General features: G+C 41.9%; 1 protein-coding gene and 1 long non-coding RNA gene across 2 annotated transcripts in view; one reads left to right on the top strand and one right to left on the bottom strand.

Moving 5' to 3' along the window:
* LOC306808552 (sodium/hydrogen exchanger 2-like) overlaps nucleotides 1-18,718 on the top strand; it is a 516,475-nt gene that overhangs the window by 189,787 nt on the left and 307,970 nt on the right. The gene's annotated exons all lie outside the window — the stretch shown is intronic.
* Nucleotides 2,358-18,718, bottom strand: part of LOC306808528 — an 80,367-nt gene continuing 64,006 nt past the window's right edge. Inside the window, exons 5-7 of the long non-coding RNA XR_013776056.1 lie at nucleotides 6,370-6,784; nucleotides 4,512-4,822; nucleotides 2,358-4,407 (exon numbers count right to left, since the gene is read on the bottom strand). This is a non-coding gene — a long non-coding RNA (uncharacterized lncRNA). The remainder of the gene's footprint in view (nucleotides 4,408-4,511; nucleotides 4,823-6,369; nucleotides 6,785-18,718) is intronic.

Below are 18,718 nucleotides of genomic sequence, written 5' to 3'. Positions count from 1 at the left end.
GGAATGGGCTTCTCAAGACATTGATGGAGTCACCATCCCTGCAAGTGCTCCAAAAACCTGTGGGTGTGGCACTTGGGGACGTGGCTTGGTGGTGAACATGAGTTGTCACTGGGCTTGATGAGCTTAAAGTATTTTTCCCTTTTTAAGGATTCCATGATTCTAAATTTTAAATTTCTTCCTGCTTCACCTAGGGCAGGGAGCAGACCATCATCCAGGCACTTGGAGATCTGCTGGTGGCATCCAAGACCTGAAACCCTTGGCTTTGAAGGGGAAGAAGGGAAGATCAGTCCCTCCTTCATGGGAGACTCCTAGAATCAAGGAAAACCTGAGTCACTACTTGAAGACAAGAAGGAAATGTCACAGCTGTGCTCCTCAGGGATTCCTTCCCCCAAGCTGGAGAACCCAGGCTCCAGTGAGGTATTTCTCATTATTTGTGTCTTTTGTCAAAATAAGTAAAGAAATAAATAGCAGATAACTAGAAGAATTCACATACAGCTTTGCAGGATGATGGAGAAAACTATGTCCTGCTTTTCCAGCATTTCAGTTTTCCCACATCCCTGGGTTTGCCTGGGTTTATTCAGGTTTATGGGTTTCCTGCTGGCTCTGGCACTGCACACTCTGTGCATGCTCTGGGATAGTTTCTGCATTAATATTTATTACTGTGGATCCAAAAGTGAAATAAAGCTGTGAAAAAATTTGGCTTGCAAGAAAAAGATGCCCCTCTAATCAGCACAGAAAGGAGAGAGCAATGGCAGGGTAGGGTGGGAAAGCGAGAAGCAATTCCCAGCTCTGGTTCAGCCCAGAAGGAATGAAAGGTCCAACCCCTTCATTGTCCAGGAATCTGGAGTGGGAAAAAGCCAGAACTGAGGTCCAGGAGCCAGCACTGGACACTGGGCAGGCTCTGGACACACAGCACACCACAGCCCAGCATCTGCCACACTGCACAATAAAGTTCTTCTGTGTGATTTTTTTTCCCTCTCTCCCTAAGTTTCTTAAAGTTCTGGGAATGATTTTCCCAATCTGAGCAAAAGCTCTGCACATCCCTTTAAAAGAGATTTTTATAATATCTAAGAAATATTAAAATCTAAAGAGAGGAAAGAAAGTAAATCTAGAGTGGGAAGAGGCTGTAAAAGCATAGGCAGAGAAAGGATTAGAAACCAGCTTTTCTCTAAAGAATTTATAGAGAGAAAAATCCAACACTTTGGAAACAATTATTTACAGAGTTCCAAGTGTTTGTTGCCCTTTGCTTGGGTAAGATAAGGGGCAGCAAACTGCACCCACAGTCAGGAGGAGTTTACCCAATTACCAATGTCAGCAAAACTGATTTTTCCAAAGCAGATTTCTGCCAGGAAGAACACTCTCCTTGCCTCCCGTTCCTTTTTGCATTGCTAATAAGTCTCTTAGCAGTCGATCAGAAGAGCCTCTCCAGCCAGGATCGCCCTGAGCACTGCCAGCGCTCCCAGCTCCGGAAAAACCCTGATGGGAGCCGGGGGAATTTCGCCCGAGGAGATTCCCTGCAGGTGTTTGCTGTGACTTGTGTCATTGCAGAAATTATTGCACTCAGGAACGGGTCTGGGACTGCTCTGAGCCTTGTCCCTCCCTGACATCCAGAAATCAGAGGGTGTTTTTAGGGCTACATGACCACAGAGGGGAAGAGGACTCACCTGCTGACAATTGGATAAGGCTCACAAACCTTAAAAATACCAAAATCTCTCTGAAACATCCCAAATCCTGTCACCTGCTGAGGCAGGTAAACCCTTTAAGGCAAAGTAAGTTCAGAAGAATCTAATTTCAGTATAAAACAATGATGGATGAGAGGCAAGGATGATCAAGGACAGCCCTCTCCGGGTGGGTGCCACTTTTCCAGCTCCACAGATGGGGAACATTTCCCGAGGAGATGCTGAAAAGCCCCTGGCTGTGCTCTCTGGAATGAACAGCAGCAGGAGCTGCACCAAGGCAGGAAGATGAGCAGTGAATATGGAAGACAGAGAATTTAAACTTTTTAACTCATCCCCAGAACAATCTGGGGGAAAAAAAAATCAGTCTCTTTGTGGATAAATACAATTTTATCAACTCTGCTGAAGGCAGTGAGAAGCCCCAGGCTGCCCTTGGCACCTCAACTACACTTGGAAATTTAATTCCAGTGTCTTAATTCATCCAGAGAAATGCTCACTTATGCAAAGAAAATATTTAGATGATGGAGAAGAGGATCAGCTTCCAGCTTTGGATATTCTGAGCAACTCTGTGATCCGTGTGTAGGCACCTCACTGAAGAACAGGGATTGGAGGTGTCCATGTCCATCCCAAACGTTATAAGAAATCATCTGACATCTAAATCCAGCACACAGAAAAGAGGCTAAATTCATTAAGTCAAGTTATTCCATTTTAATTCTCACTTTCTGGTTTTTGTTCCAAAGGCTTTGCAGCAATTCATGTCAAAGAGCCAAGTAAATATTTTCTTGTGCTGTGTGGAAGATGATGTCAGGCAGTGAAATACTGACTTTGTAAAACTGTTTGTACCTCTGATAGGATTGACTCATTTTGTGAGATTATAGAAAATGTATTCCATGATTACATACACCCCTAGAGACCCTCTGGAGGTGAGATTCTGCATCTCACAATGTTATTTAACCAGGAAAAAATTGACTAAGTAAATAAAAAATCTGCAGGATGTGACTTCATCATGCACTGTTGACACCTGCTTCTATGATTTAAAGGATGTTACTAAGAATATCAGGGTTGCTAATGTAAATGATGAAGAAATCAGAGGTCAATCATGTAATAATAAATATTAGCATAGGTTTCCCAAGGCCAGAAGTGCCTGCAATGGTAATTGGAATTATGATTTAACTCTTGAATTATGTGATACTGAAAACACTTTGTTCTCTGCTGCTTTCCTGGAACTGCTCCATTAAAGCCAAGGAGACAAACTCCAATTTTATTGAATCCAAGAATTCATTCCCCTTTTCATGAGGATGCTTTTTCTTTCATGTAGGCACCCCCCTCACCCTGTACATGAAGTTGCTGTGTTAGAGGGGTGTCCCTTGTGTTCCTGCTGCTGATCTGAGGATGCAGCACCCCAACTCTGCCATATTCAGGATAAGGTGAAAAAGAGGAAAACTCCTCCAAACAGCACTGCAGGCACAAAGGAAACATCAAATCCTTCCTCGACCACAAGGCACTTCCCTATGGAACACCAGGATAAAATGCTCTCAAAGTGCATTAATGCAACAGCCAATATATTAAATTTGATGGAAGACTGGTTCCAACAATATAGTTTAAATTGACAGAATACCTGAAGCTCATGGCACTATTTACAGCATCTCTGAATTACTCTGGACATACAGAAAACACAAACACACACACACACACACACAAAAAAAAAAAAAAAAAAAAAAAAAAAAAAAAAAAGTGGCTGCAGCTTTAGAATAATTCATTCTGGAGTTATCCAGCAACATCTTGGGCAGCAAAAAATCAGCCCATCAGCCAGGCTGGTGCTGGGAGGAAATTCCAGAGGGTGAGGGGCTGGCAGTGGTTTAAAGCAGTGGGTGACATCCTTCCCCAGCTCCAGACACCCCTCCCTGCACTGCAGGCTGCTGTCCCAGAGCATCTGAAAGTCAGAGGCAGCTGCATGAAAATATTTTCAGTAAAAGGAGTTGCTGGGTGCTGCCTGTCTTACCTGGGGATTCCTGCCAGGACTGCAGACAGCTTTGGAAATGCTGCTAAATCTGGTTTTTGTTTTTTTTTTTTTTGCATGGCAAAACCCCTCAAAAACTAATCTGCTAATGCTGTGTGAATATTTTTGGGCTGTTTTCCTTCCATTCCTCTAACTCCTTGCTGATGGGCAGCTCTCAGGAGTCATGTTGGAGCTGGTGTCTAATGCTGGAAGAAATCTGGATACGCCACGAGCGTTTCAACGCCCTTACACAAAAGTCTAAAATTAGGTCATAAATTATATAATCTTGCAAGGAAACAACAAATTTAATGACTATGCCAAACCAGAGATAAAAGCTGAGGAAGGAAATAGCATCTTGCTCATTAAATATTAAGGATCAGATCCTTCAAACATTTTCCAGTGATGAACTCTGTGGGAGCTTGGCATCTGTATTTGTGTGTGTTCTATAGAATGTGCTTATACATCACATACAAGTGCTGGGTGTGATTTATGGAGCACACACACATAGTAAGTATATTTATAATGCATAAATACATTCCATCAAGAGCAGAGAAGGTGATTAGTGAGAGTTTCCTAAGAGGTTTAATCAGATATTTTGATGGCTTATTTCCAGTGTTGCTCCAAAAGCATTTTTCATTATGGGGCACTGGGAGAGAACAGGTAGAGTAGAGCCATCTCCTTTTCCCACTTACAGCAGCTTTCACATCACATCCTCAGTGGGCCTGAAGAACCCTGTAAAGGAAAAAAGATTACCAAGATATAACAATGGATTTGAAAATTCCCTGCAACCTTTGAATCCCCCCCTAACGCTGCTGTGCCCCAGCCTTTCTTCTCACCTTACAGGAGGCAAATCTGGTTTGATCTGTCTGAAACAACACAGGGGTGAGGTCTTGTGCATGTTCCCTTAAAAGCTGGATGGGATTCCCTCAGGCCCATGGCTGTGCTGATGTCCTGAGTATGATAATGAGAGGGAATGGGAATCTCTGATGGAAAAAGGCAGATAGCACTCCCGTCCTTGCTGTCGTCAAAGCCTGTCTGATAACCATGTCCTTTTCTTCAAAGATTTGAGTCATTTGTGGATTGACTACATAATCCTTGTGCTGGAGCCTGGGAAAACTGCTGTTGATGCCCTTGGCAAATTCTTAGCCTAAAAAAGCATGAAAAAGAGGACCAAGTAATTTCAATTCCATAAAATACATTAAATGCAGCACACAGGTATGTAAATGGGAAACTCCATAACTGTAATTTGCCCATTTAGAGCCTGATCTAAAGGCTATAAAAGTTAATTTGCAATCTTTTCATTGATTTTAATGCCCTTTAAATCAGGCCCATATTATTCACTGCATATCATGTTTGTTTCAGTGCAAAAATGTATTTATGTAAAATGTGAGTTATGTGGATTATAACATGTGCAGATCCACTGCTTATTGTGCAAGGCAAAGCTTGTGAAATTTACTGACTTTAGCAACACACATAAAATACCAAAACCAAAATAAAGTCCCAAATAATGATTAGACATTTTAAAAGTGAGATTGAAAAAAAAAAAAAAAAAAAGAGGAGGCCTTATTTCATTATGTACTAATACAACCTAAATGTATTTTAAGGATCATGAAATCCAAATGGAAATTTGCACAATTCTTCATTTCCGACTGCAGCGGTTCAACAAAAAAAATTACATGTAAATGATTCAAAACCTCTCAAAGAAACAGCACTCTTTTTTTCTAATTTGGGGAGAAGAAAAAAAAAAAAAAATAAAGGGTTTCAACCCAAGCTCAGCAAGGGATAACAGCATTACAGGCGCTGCATGGAGAATTTAGCCACTCATAATTCCAAATCCTTCTCAAATGCTTTATTGCTATAAGGTGGCTCATAGCAGCCTCTACACAACAGGACTCCCATAGCATTAACCATGAGAGATAGGCTTCCAGAAAGAAACTATAGCAAAGTAATTGTAAATCTCTAATGATGCATAAAACCGAGCTGAATTGGTCCTGAATTCTCAGCATAAAAGAAATGAACCATCAGAAGAACCAATTCTGGTGGCAGTATAACACACCCCAGTGTGGAAACTGTTTATGGTGTTTGCTGCAGTGGAAATATTCCCACTAATATGCAAGGGACAGGAATTCATTAAAAAGGCCTGAATGCTGCAGCTTCTGGGGATGCCACATGTGACACTAAAAACAAATTGTTAGCCAAAAAAAACAAAACCTTGTCTGTACCAAAGCAGGTCATTGGCTCAGCATGCTCAGTATTGCTGCACAATAAATTCAGTGGCACCTGCAGGGTTTTAAACTCACCTTGCAGGACCTCCAGGGTGGTTTTGTGCATCTTGGGGGGTTTGGCAGCACCAGGCTGAGCTTTGTTGGAACTGTGCACACCATGATGGACTGGACTACTTGGACAGATCAGACTGAAGCCTCATCTCCCTCCAAAAAAATGCTGTGCCTGACAGGACACCTGACCTGGGAGCTCCAGTGGTGGCCTCAGGGGGACATGGCCATAGGCAGCTCAGAGATCTATATGTGCTAAAACCCAAACTCTTCACTTTCCTTAGAAAGTTTAGCCAGATAAGCACCCAATAAAATATTTAAAACCATAATTAATGACACCATTTCATTAATTCACATTGCAATCCACAAAACTCCACCGACACACCCGGCTCATTCCAGAAACACCAACCTGGACCCTCACCAGTCAATCCATCACTGTGGAGAGCACCTTGCTCCAGGAACAGATCAGATAGAATACCTGGGACACCAGGAATGCAAGAACAAGAGGCTGCACACGTTTCCTCACACAGCCTCATCCAGGAGCTCCAGCAATGCCATAAACACCATTTTTTGGAGGCGAGGAACCGTCGCGCTTTTGCGTCCAGTAAATCTCTGGATTTTTTTTTTTTTTTCTTTTTTTTTGGCATTGCCAAGAGGTGTGGGAGCACGGGATGAAGCTTTGCTGGCACCAGGGCATCTGTCCAGTGAGAAGCAGATTGACAGGGCTGGAATGGCTGGGTTTGTTTCTCATTTCACAGCTCGGGAGAGGCAGACATCTGAGAGCTCGGATGCTTCACTGCACGGCGTCAAATCCGGCCGAGGCACAGATTTGAAATCTGCATACGTGGACAAAAAGAGGGTGTATTTGAAATTAATTACAATTTCCAGGCACTACCCAGAGAACAATATTTACCCATAATAAGCATGCACCAAGGAATGGCACATTTATTGCATGGCTTTTAGTGAAGCTGCAGTTTTCCACACTCGTGTGTAGGACTCCAAGGCTTAACTAGGACTTTTCATTTATAAAAGCATTTTAAGGAATTCTCTTATAAAAATAAATTAAATATCACTGATTTAAAGTCAAGCTAAAATGAAATGAAATGCAAGTGACCCACTGGGACTTCCTATGCTTGCAGTTGCATTTATCTGCATCAGACACAACACATCAGTTATAAAACATCCAATAATTCTGTATAGGTGTTACAGCCTTGCCTATAATCCTACTGGAAATTCTGGGAAGAAGAAATGAAATTTTCCAAATAAATATCCTCCTTGTGAATAAATATAACAATAAAAGAATAGGAAAAATGAGAAAAGAAGGGTGACCCACAGCAAGTGTAAATTAAAAATTAATTAATTCACGCTGCTACAAACTTCCTTCCCATTGGTGAGGGACTGGCACTGTAACCATCCTTTTATTTACCTCTGATTTATGGGTCTTACCCTGTGAACAACTTATAGGTGCTCATTTTGGAAATAAAAATCCAAACTAGCCAACCTATTTCCCTGAGGATCCCACAGCAGGAAGTGCTGCCCAAGATGCTCCAGCTGACACCTCTCTATTCCAAGGTACCTCCATTTTTCCCAATCAAATCAGAACTCTAATTAAAGGTAAACAAGAAGCTAAAGTGAGATGAATGGTTTATAGGTGCTTCATGCTTCCCTACATTGATTAATAGATAAAGAATTCATCCCTCCACCAAATTAGTTGACAAACCCAGCTGTAATTACTCCCTGTACACGATGATTTGGAGGCACAGGGAGCTCCAGCAGGGGCTGAGCTCCAGCTCCCTCCAGAGATATTTTGTGCTGCTTGGCTGCACTCACCAGGTATTTACACTCCACAAATCTTATATTTGTATTCCAAGCTTTTCAATATGGCTTTCATTTGGAATTAAAGCAGGGGTGGTCATTCTTTCATGGAATGCCATTACTTGTCAATCAGGTTTGCAGAATGGGCAGCTGCCCTGGACTCTGCTATTTCATTGTTTGGGGAGTTTAATTTTTCCTTTTGTTTTCCTGTTGTTGTCCTGCACATTACTCTGCTCTGTGAGCAGCAAGCACAATTTTCTTTCACCTATGGATGGAATTTTGTGAAAGCAGCACATTTGCCATCTCAAAATCAACCCCAAAGTTGATCCAGAAGACAGCTGACCAGTGCTAAAGCAGAGCACTACAAGAGAAAAGCACTTCAGGCCCTGCACCAAATATTGCCTGGCCACCATGGGCCAGGCTGGAGGCATCCAGAGATGGGCTCCAACTTTTGGAGAATGCATTGATTGAGTTATTTTTAAGGAGTTTGCTATTAGAATAATTAGTGGTTATTAGAGTAGCAACCAGCAGCTGGTGGATACAGGGATTTGTGTCCTTCACTGATTACTTTCCAGTTCAAGTTTTGCAAGGGGGATCCAGCCCTTGAGATGGAGATTCCTGTGCTGAAAAAACAGGAATCAATAAATCTATTCGAAAAAACATAATTTCATTTTCCTTCTTAACCAGAAATTGAGATACACACATTTCACCCTTCCTGCTTTTCCCTGACTTAAATATATCCTGTGTTATGTAAGTAATTGTTTTGAACCCACTCTAGGACACAGCCAGGGACATGACTCCAATAACACATTATCAGTAAAACAAAGCAAAACAGTTTCATGTCCCTGCTGGGTTTGTATATCCACTCTTAAATGAGCAGATTGTCTCATTATTCACCCTGATCTGGTCATTGTATGCTTAGTCACAGCTGTCACAACAGGTGCCCGAGCAGCCTCCCCTCTGTGGCACTGCCTTTGCTCTCTGGAGTTTGTTGGCACATTCCTCTGGTGGCTTTGCTGTTCCCTCTCTGGCTCTTTCCATGCTCACCTTCCTCATTCCTTCTGAAATCACCCCAGGCTGGCAAACTCAGGGTGTAACAAACCTTCATGGTGGCCATCAGTCCTTCACCAGCTGATGCTCCTCATCCCATCACACAAAAACCACTGACCCATCAGCTTTGGCCATGGTTCTATTGCCTGGACTTTTCCCTTCTCTCCCAGTGTCTCCAGTGACTTCTCCTCATGGAATTAGAAATTCCAGGACAAGGCAGGGCTAGAGGCTGATTCCCCCACTAGCCCAGACCATGCCAAGCGACAGCAGGAGTCTCCAGTGAGTCGAGAATTTCCTTGGGCTCTTGTCCAACTTTTTATTTAACAAGAAAATTCTTTGAAAACAGCTTTAATGCCCCAAGATATCATCTCTTCCCTTTTATTCCTTTTTAATGTCCTCTGGTGGTGGTTTGGGGTTCCCAGGGTTGAGCACAGAGCTGCTCCCCTCCTGTTCCTCTGCTCTCACTGCAGATTTACACAGCACATTTTCCCACTGAGCTCAGCACTCACTGGGGATCTTTTACTGCTGAAAATCCTGAGAGTTCTTCAATTATCAGCACTGTGCCACTGTGCACTAACAAACTTTATCTAATACAGCAGCATATCAAACATTTTTAGTTCTGTAACAAATGTTTTCTTAGCTGGAAGCAAATCTCCTCTGATATTAAAGTACCTCCAAATAAAGAGACCATTTTACATGGATTCTTTTTCTATTGTCTTTAAGGAGTATGTTGCAGGTTAAGGGCAAAATATAGACAAATCAAACTCTTTTATGTTTTGTAGACATCAGAATTTAGAGTCTAATTCTTGAAATGATGTAATCCATCAGTCCCACTGAATTCCAAAGGCTGGTGAGGAAGAAACTAGGCTGAAAGCCAGGAATGCAACCTGTATCAATCCCCTGAAGCACTGAAAAGATTTCTATAATTTTCCTTCAATAAAATTCCAAAGGAGCAAGGAAAATATCCAGTTCTTGATTTACAGAATAAATAAATTCAGTGCACGACTACTACTAGTACTACCATTTGTTTCCTCTAAAAAGCCAGAGTTAGGAGCTAAAACAGGCTAAAAGTTTCTATCTCAAGTTTCATCCTTTTGGGATTATAATCTTCTTTTCTCCCTAATATACCCTTTAAGCCTTGCCCTCCCACTTCCTGCATCATGGAAACACAACTTCTTACAGCTGAGAACAAAGTTTCACCAAAATCTTCCATGTATTGCCACCATTTTTAATGCAATTTATTGCCTGAAAACCAAAAGTAGAGGCAGTGTCGTGTTCATTCAGATTCTCTTGGTCACCTCCACTTTAAATAATTCATCCTCCCCCTTGTTACATTTTATAACTCTTTGGGAGTATTAATTAGCACAGGGAGCTAAATTGACTTAAATTCTTGCTGCCTTAAAACTGAGTAGGGAATTAATTCCTCTCTTATCCTCCCTCTTCTTCCATGTTACTTAAAAAGTAAAATAATTCTTTCTGAGGTTTGTGGTTTGAGCTTTTCCAGGATGGGGAGTGCCCCAGGCTGAGCTGAATGGGAGCAGCAATACCTGAATGCAGGTATGGACTGATGGTCAAGAAAACATAATTCTGCAAAAAAATGTCAACAAATTTAGAGGGAGGAACAAATCTGAGGGGTGATTTAGTGGGGAACAAACCAGAACAGAAAGTTGATATCTTACAAAACCAGCAGTGCAAAGGATCTGAAGGAAAGGAGCTTGGCCACTGCTTTTTATTTTTTGTCTTTATTGGGGTTTTTCTTTTATTTTTGTGCTGGTGGTGGTTTTGGGGGTTTTTCTTTACCTTGTTTTGTTTGCTTTATTTCATGGCTTGGCTTAACATACTTTCTCCAAAAATCATTGACCAGCATAAAAGAAACCTCTATTGCTCCAGACATCCCTTCACCAAAGGGAGCAGGACACAGCTCCACCCATGGGGCAGGAATCAGCAGCTTTGAACCCACTCTCATTCTCAGCATTTCTATCCTTATAAAACCTTCATCTTCCACATTATTAAGCTCTTCTTACTCAAAGATCCCAAAAAGGTGGCAGTGTCAAATACCCAGCCGGGAGTTCAAGGCCTCTGTGGGTGAGGAGACATTTTAGAGCATAATAACAACACAAAATCTTTATCAAAGATTGTCAGAGAGCTGGAATTACCAGTGGCTATCAGTCAATAATTGTTGGAGTAAGTGATGGATAAGGGATAACCCTTCCCAAGCAATTCTGCTGTGGGAATGAGAAAAGCAGCTGGAAGGAATTCATAACTAGAACCTCACAGAGCTCAGAGAAATGTGATGTATAAACAGATTATTATTTCCTGTGGATATTGATGATAAATGAACTGGATTTGGTATGTCTGGGAAATATCACCACCCTCCAAGCCACCTCAGCTCCCTGTGGCTGAAGGCAAAAACCTCTCCTGCAACTTATGAGAACTCAGGGAAAAAAAAAAAAAAGAAAAAAAAAGCAATGAATATCTGGGTCGTTGGAAATACAAAAGTTGCACATTCCTCTTGCACATTTTTCATTTAATTAGTATTTCCTGGGGGCTTTCAGTGTAATGAGTCATTGATTATTGCAAGGAGTGCTTTGTAGGGTAAATTAATTCATTTAAGAGAAACAGTAAGAAGTGTTAAGTAGCTGGATAAATAAATAAAAGGCAAAGTGTTTTGGTCATTTGGTTCAAGTCAGGCCCAGGGGACCCCCATTTCTCTAAATCAGCTACTCAGTGAGCACACCAGTAGCTGCCCTCCCCTTTCCTTGTCTTTACCTGTAGCCACAGCTTTTATAAAATAAGAAAAATCCTTATAGATCAAGCAAAAATAAAGAAAACTCTGTTCCTTTGCTGAAAATCAGATTGCCAACCTGACAGCTAATTACATGAGAAAATACATGTAAAAAATGGAGTTCCCACTTAAATTAGAAAAAAAATTCTATTTGTTACATGTACATTTTGAGTAATAAACAGAATTTCTAATAAGAAAATAAAGCAGAAAGAGTACATTAAGGTCAAAAAAGAGGAAAAGGTGATGTTTGGAAGAACTGGTTGTACCTGTGATATTAATCTTAAAACATGGACATGGGACAGGACTAAGGGTATGTCAGGTTGCATTACCTGGCTTTTCACAGGGCTTCCAAAAAATATTCTGAGGAAAAAGTCGTTGAAACAAGAAATCTCTTCAATGCAAAGAAAGCTGGAAAAGGAGTAATTTTCCTCCTTGGGACATCTCTGATTCTTCTTAGCTGAAGCTGTATTGGTATTTATCAATATATTTATGCAGGATGTGATTCACCAACCCAGTCAGCAACTGGCTTTAAAGAATCACAGAGGGGAAATAAAGAAACAATATAATTCCTCATGACCTTACCTCGAGCTTATTCCCACCATGAATGAGCCAGGATCACAAAAGATTTGGCACCACAAAAAATATGGGTTATAGTTGGTGAAGATCCCAAACTCCCTGCAGTGTTAAACTCCATAAATCAGGGGAAATGTTGCCTCTATTTGGACTGAACACAGAGCTACAACATCCACACACATCGTGGTTCCTTTGGTGGTTTTTATTGTTAAGAGAGGTTCCCAATGTGCTGGAAGGAAACTTCTTTCCACTGGTCTCCTTTTGTCTTCACAAAATTTGCTTTTTGCTACCTCCAGCTTTGGAAATTGAATTTTAGGTGTTGGCCAGAAACACTCCATGAAAAACCAAGCACAGAAAGGTAACAACCACCTCAGTTTTCAAATATTTCTTCAATTCACACCGTGAAGAAATAGAGAGGGAAAAAAAATACCTTTATACAGGAAATTATTCATAGAAATCACAATCTGAGCAGGGGAAATGCTAAATTCAATAAGTAAATTAGTCATTTATAATATGCACTCAGATCTAGCCTGAGATGTGCTATTAACTCATTTTAAGCTGCAAAACTCTGGGGACAAGAGCCACGTTTTCCATGTTGGGACTTGCAGAGTCAAATTTAAACCCATTAATGGTTCTCACCAAGCACCAGGGCTCTGAGGTGGCCTCACTGAGCAAACTCCATTTATCCAAGGTTCTTCTTCCAGTAAGGAACAGCAATCAGGCTACATAAAAGCTGAATTTAAAGCCCCAATTTAAAATAGGGTGTGTAAAAAGTAGCCAGGGTCCTTTCCCTCCCTGGAGATCCCTGTTTTCCCAAAAGAAAGGCAGATTTTCAGGATTCATTGTGCATTATTTTCTGCTGGTAAATGACTTAGCTCCTGTGTCTGCAGCACTGCAGGGGACACTCCTGCTTGGGGACAGATCTGGACTCACCCAGCCCTGTCCAGCACAGAGCCTCTCCCAGGGAGCTCAGGGAGTTCCACCCTTGCCTTGAAAAAGAGGGGAGAGAAAGGTGCCTTCGCAAGGTCAGCAGGCAGGTGAGTAAGGAATGATTTATAGATTAATAAATTTTGGATTTTGGGGTGACTTCAATGACAGAAATTTACTTGCTGGGAGCTCATGAATCTGGGGGAGTCTCAGAAGAATGCAGAGGAGCCCTGGCACAGGCTGCCCCATCCCTGGGAATGTTCAAACCCCATTTGATGGGATTTGGAGCAACCTGACCTGGTGGGAGATCCCTGTCCACAGCAGCAAGGCTGAGGTTGGAGTGAGGTGATCTTTGAGGTGCCTTTTAACCCAAACCCGTTTGTGATTCTAGGATTGAGATTTTTCACCAGGCACTGGTGATGCTGATGTTGAAATGGTTGTTAATATCAGGCTTTTTCCCCCAGATCTGTTTGATTACTAAAAATAACATAGAATCATGCAATAGTTTGGGTTGGAGGGGACCTTAAGGATCACCTAATACCAGTATGCAATGAGAATGTTCACAAAAAGAGCTGAGTTCTGCCCTATTATTATCTTTGTAAAATATTTTTTATTTTCTAGAAGTTGCATATGTTGATCCTTGCAATGCCTTACAAATAATGCATTTATCCATCATTTAAACCGTACATTATAATTTATAGGTTAGTTATTTTATTTTGGTGTCAATCAAAGTGGGAAGCTGTATGAAAGAGCTTAGATTAGGAGAAAGATTTTTCATGGTAAGCTTTAATAAAATAACGATGACATTATAAGAGCTATCAAATAAAAACCTGCCATCTAGTAAGCAGCTTGTTCCTGTTTATTTAAATGTTCCACTTTGTGCTTGTTTGTAAAAAGTTAATCATCACAGCAAAGCTCAACCTGTGGGAATAGGTGAGTCTGCTAAAACCTGCAGCACTGAGCAGTGAAAATGGGGTTGGAAATTTCAGCTCTTTTTATTGCAGAATAAAATCTCCTTCTGGAGATGAACAGGAAATAAAATAACTCCTGTATGAGGCAAGGTGAGGATTATCCCTGTCCTAGCACCTCCCTGTGCAACCTGACCTTGAATGTTTGCAGGGATGGGGCATCCACCACCTCCCTGGGCAGCCTGTGCCAGTGTTTTGTAAAGGAATTGCCTCCTAAATCTGTTTTGCCCTTACTCCACCAGGCTGGAGGCTCCAGTGGCTCCCAGGGATGGTCCTGCTGAGCAGCCACCTGCTCCCTTGCATTCCACAGACTAAAGTGCATTCAGAATTTATTCATCAAAGTTATTCTTGAGGAACCAGCTCTCCTAACACCCTGTACCCCAAAACACACCCATGTTCTCTGATTTCTCTGATCCCAGGGGAGCACATTCAGCCTGGCTGCTCCTCCCCAGTGCTTCCCAGCAGGAAAAAAGCAGGATGCCCTGACTCCTCACTCTGTGCCTGCTGCCCATGCACAGAGGTTAAACCCTGACACTCCTGAGTATATGGCAGAGCTCTGCCAGCTGCTGATAAATGAGATTTCAGGATGGGCCATGTTCAGTCAGGGGTGTTTGGGCTTGTTACACCCTCTCCTGCTGTGGCCCAGCCAGCCATTCCATATGGAGTGGTGGGAGCAGTGCTGGCCACACCTGCTGGTGGCCTTGGGGCAGCTTTGGCAGCAGCCCTGCCCAGAGCCCCCCATAAATCACACCCTGATCTCGTGGCTCCAGATGGGAATGGACCATGAGCACAGATCTTACAGCTCTTGGCACTGTGGTGCTGAGCAGTGGCAGCACGGGGTGCTGAATGCTCTCTGTGGGAATGGGGTGTTCTCCGTGGGAATGGGGTGTTCTCCATGGGAATGGGGTGTTCTCCATGGGAACAGGGTGTTCTCCACAGGATTGGGGTGTTCTCCACAGGATTGGGGTGTTCTCCATGGGAATGGGATTTTCTCCACAGGATTGGGGTGTTCTCCATGGAAATGGGATGCCCTTGGAGCAATGCAGACCACCAGCCCAAATTACTCCAAGATCTAAACAAATCCTGGTCTTTCCACCACCCTGCAGAGGAATGAGTCCTCCTCACCTGACACCAGCATTTCAGCACACAGGTGCCTGGAAAACAACATTTCCCCTTTGAAGAAGAAAACCCCTCTTAGCCCCACCTCTTCCATTATTTTTCCTGTCTAGAGCAAGCTGTTGTTTTTGGTGGTGCTGTTTTCCTGCAGAAAGGAGCAGGTTAACCTGTGTCATTTGGAAATACCATTTGCCTTCTTCCCTCCAGATGGAAACTCTTTGGTTTCTGCTATCACTAAACACACAACTGAATCAAGATATGATCTGCTAACATATTCAAAATGATGTTTGGCCTGAATATATTTTTTTTAGCTTCAAACATCAATTTAATTTCATAATGAATACATGCTTCATCTCATAACATTTCATTTTTTCATACATTTAGCAAAATTGCTTAACTGATACTTTTTTTTCCCCAAACAGCTTTATTCCTACACTAAAGAAATGCAAATCAAAAACTTGCACTCTTATATAATGTGCAGAATTCCCTACTGTTGGTTCAATTGCTAAATTCTAAAATATTCATAATAACTATATTTTTACAATATTAATTTCATATTCTGATTCTCTTTTTAAGGAAAAGCACATCAAGACACACAAGCAGAATTTTGCAGGTCTCAAAATGATTTTCATTTTTGTTGGTCCCCCTCTCCAGAGGGGATCCTCCCCAGTACCCACCACGTGTGTTCCACATCCCAGGAACGTTATCAGGAGCACCAGTGAGGCACATCCAGCCTCCCTTCCTAAGCCTAATGCCCTTTGCAATTCTTGTCTGAGCAGTTGTTAGCTGAAGACAAGACGACTTATTTCCATTCATTCTCTGCATAATCCACCTTATGAATTTCCACTTCACCTACCCACCCAGCCAAGGAGCCAGAAATACAAAATATTTCCCACTGTGTTTTAAACCCACATCCTCCTGGATACACGATAAGAGCTTAATAGCTTTGACACTGCACTGTTTTCATATTCATGCCTAAGTTATGGATACAGCAACAGATCAGCCCTTCTTTGTGCTTGGCATTGGCTCTGCTTCGCTGCTTTAAACTGTCTGAGTCAAGGCCACGTTTTTAATGCCATGGAGCTCTATTCAAATACCAGTGTGACCACATTTTAAAAGCCACCCTGTACCACTTCATTGCCGCAGATGTCCTTTACATCTGGCAAGGGCCGTTTCTCTGCGTGTCAACAGTAATTCAGTTTAACAGCTGTCTCTTTTGACAAGCTTAGTGTCAGACTCTAAAATGACAGGGTGACAGTTTTCCTTTTCTTTAACAGAACATAGTGAAAATTAACTGTTTGAATGCAGGAGCACCAAACGCCTCCCGAATACAGTTTGGAGTCAAGGGAATGGGATTGGGAATTGTTGGTATTAACAACCCCAAATGGAAACCTAGAGGGCCTGAAAAATCCCAGCACTGCTCCTGGAACTGAGATTTTTACCTGAAATCAAAATGTCCAGCACTCAGAAAACCTTGAGTTGAAGTAGATGTTGGAGGGAAAACCTGGGAATTTGCACACTGGCATGATGAGGGATTTTCCTGGATTGCAGGAAGACACAGGACAATATTCCATGTATTCAGTTAAAGTGCTTCTCAACACAGCAACTAAAGTCACCCCATGTCTCAGCTTTCCAACATCACTCTGTACACACAGGTTTTCCACAAATTTCAGGCCTCAAAAAACACCTCAGTATAATTTCTAGAACTACAGGACTACAATTGTTCTTGTAATAATACTGTACATCTTCATGATTGAAACCTCAGCAGCAAAAGCAGCTTGTGGACAGTAACAAAGTGCCACCATGATTTATGAACCACCAATAAATGCTATCAAGACACCTCTTTAATCTGGTGCAAGAGTGAGCTTTATGAGGCTGCTTGTATTTGGCTCACATAAAAGGGAATTTGAAAATATATAAACCTTACACTATGTGTATTTAAACCATGTACTGATGGCAGCTGTACACTGGGTCACCTCCTTGGGTCTCTGCTCTTCAGGGATCAGGATCTGAGGATGGAAGATGCCTCCCAAATTCAGTTCTTGGCCAACCTCAAAGGTGGCTGCAGTGACACTTGATTCCATCTCACACAATTTGTTTTTAAGATTTTCTATTGTTTGTTCCTGGGTAAACAGGTACAGCTAAAGCATAATAGGATAACCAACAAAAACCCAACAGGTTGAAAGGATGGAAAACCAAGCATAATATTGAAGCTCCTTTAGTAATTGCTTTTGTTTGCTTAATGTTGCCGTAAGGAAGAGTTTTTTTACCAAGGTACCAGGACACTGGCACAGGATACTCAGAGAGGTGGAAGGTGCCCCATCCCTGGAAACATTCAAAGTTATCTCAGACAGGCTCTAAGCAGGCTGGTCCAGCTGAAGATGACCCAAATCAGGACAGGGGGTTGGGCTGGATGGTATTTAGGGGTCTCTTCCACCCCAAACCATTCTCTGATTCAAAGAAAAATACTTGTATGGAGTACCCACTATTACAACATGTGGCCACCTCATGATATTTAGAACAATCCACACTCAAATGCCTTCAAATATCTCTAAAAGCCACACTCCTTTTATCAGCTGGAACAGAGATTTCCCATGTCTCAGCCTCATAACACAGCCCACTTTTATTCAGCCCTTTTAAACACAATTTGTCACGACCTGCAGAAGTCACTGTCCACCACTCCGTACCCAGGTCTCTCCTACAGCAAAACCTTGTCCCTGTGCTGCAGGGGCTGGGACAGAGATGCTGACAGTGCCACCTCCCTCCCCACTCCTTTCTCACCCCCACACCCCTTGTGCTCATTTCCATATCCTGAGAATTCATACTTTCATAGCCAGAGGTGAGTCTCTGCAAAGGGAACACGTTGCTGGGGTTTTATTAATTTATCATGAAGCTCAGTTAGCTGCAAACACATATTTTTAGCACAACATCAGCCCCATGGGACGTGCAGGTCGCTGCCTTTGGAGGGGTGGGTTGTTATTAGTATTGCACTCAGAGCTCAGCTGCACAAAACACAGAGAATCACTTTAAACACTTCATCCCCCTAAAACCTCTCACATGCCTGGAACACTAATAATTCTATAACTTAAGCTGAACAGAGTACTATTCAGCTGTAAATTTTATGGCTACCCTCTCCACCTCTTATGAAGTGTGAAAAGAGGCTTCATATCTGTCAGTCTTTGCTCAGAAATGACTTTCGCTGATTACTTAAACTTTCGTTAAATAAGCTTTCCACAAGCTGTAAAAACAGAACACAGTAGGGAAAAAATTGGCTCTCTTTTAAAAGTGCTGTAAAGTCTCTTTTTGAATGAGTAATTAGAAATGTGTAAACTCATTTATGGATATGTGAGAAGCACACGCAAAAAAAAAATTTGACATTCCATGCAAGTATTTCTGTGTGCTATCAAATTTCATTGTATTTCACAGAGACCCAAACTATACAGACCCAAAATACACATACATTAGTGGACATGGCTTATTTGCCAAGGAGGAATTTACATACAGTACAAGTAAAACATCCTAATTTAAATCTATGA

This window comes from Erithacus rubecula, assembly GCF_903797595.1.
Source record: "Erithacus rubecula genome assembly, chromosome: 15".
NCBI lineage: Eukaryota > Metazoa > Chordata > Aves > Passeriformes > Muscicapidae > Erithacus > Erithacus rubecula.
Note: the sequence above shows the minus strand (reverse complement) of the source record. Positions and strands in the feature narration are given on the sequence as shown.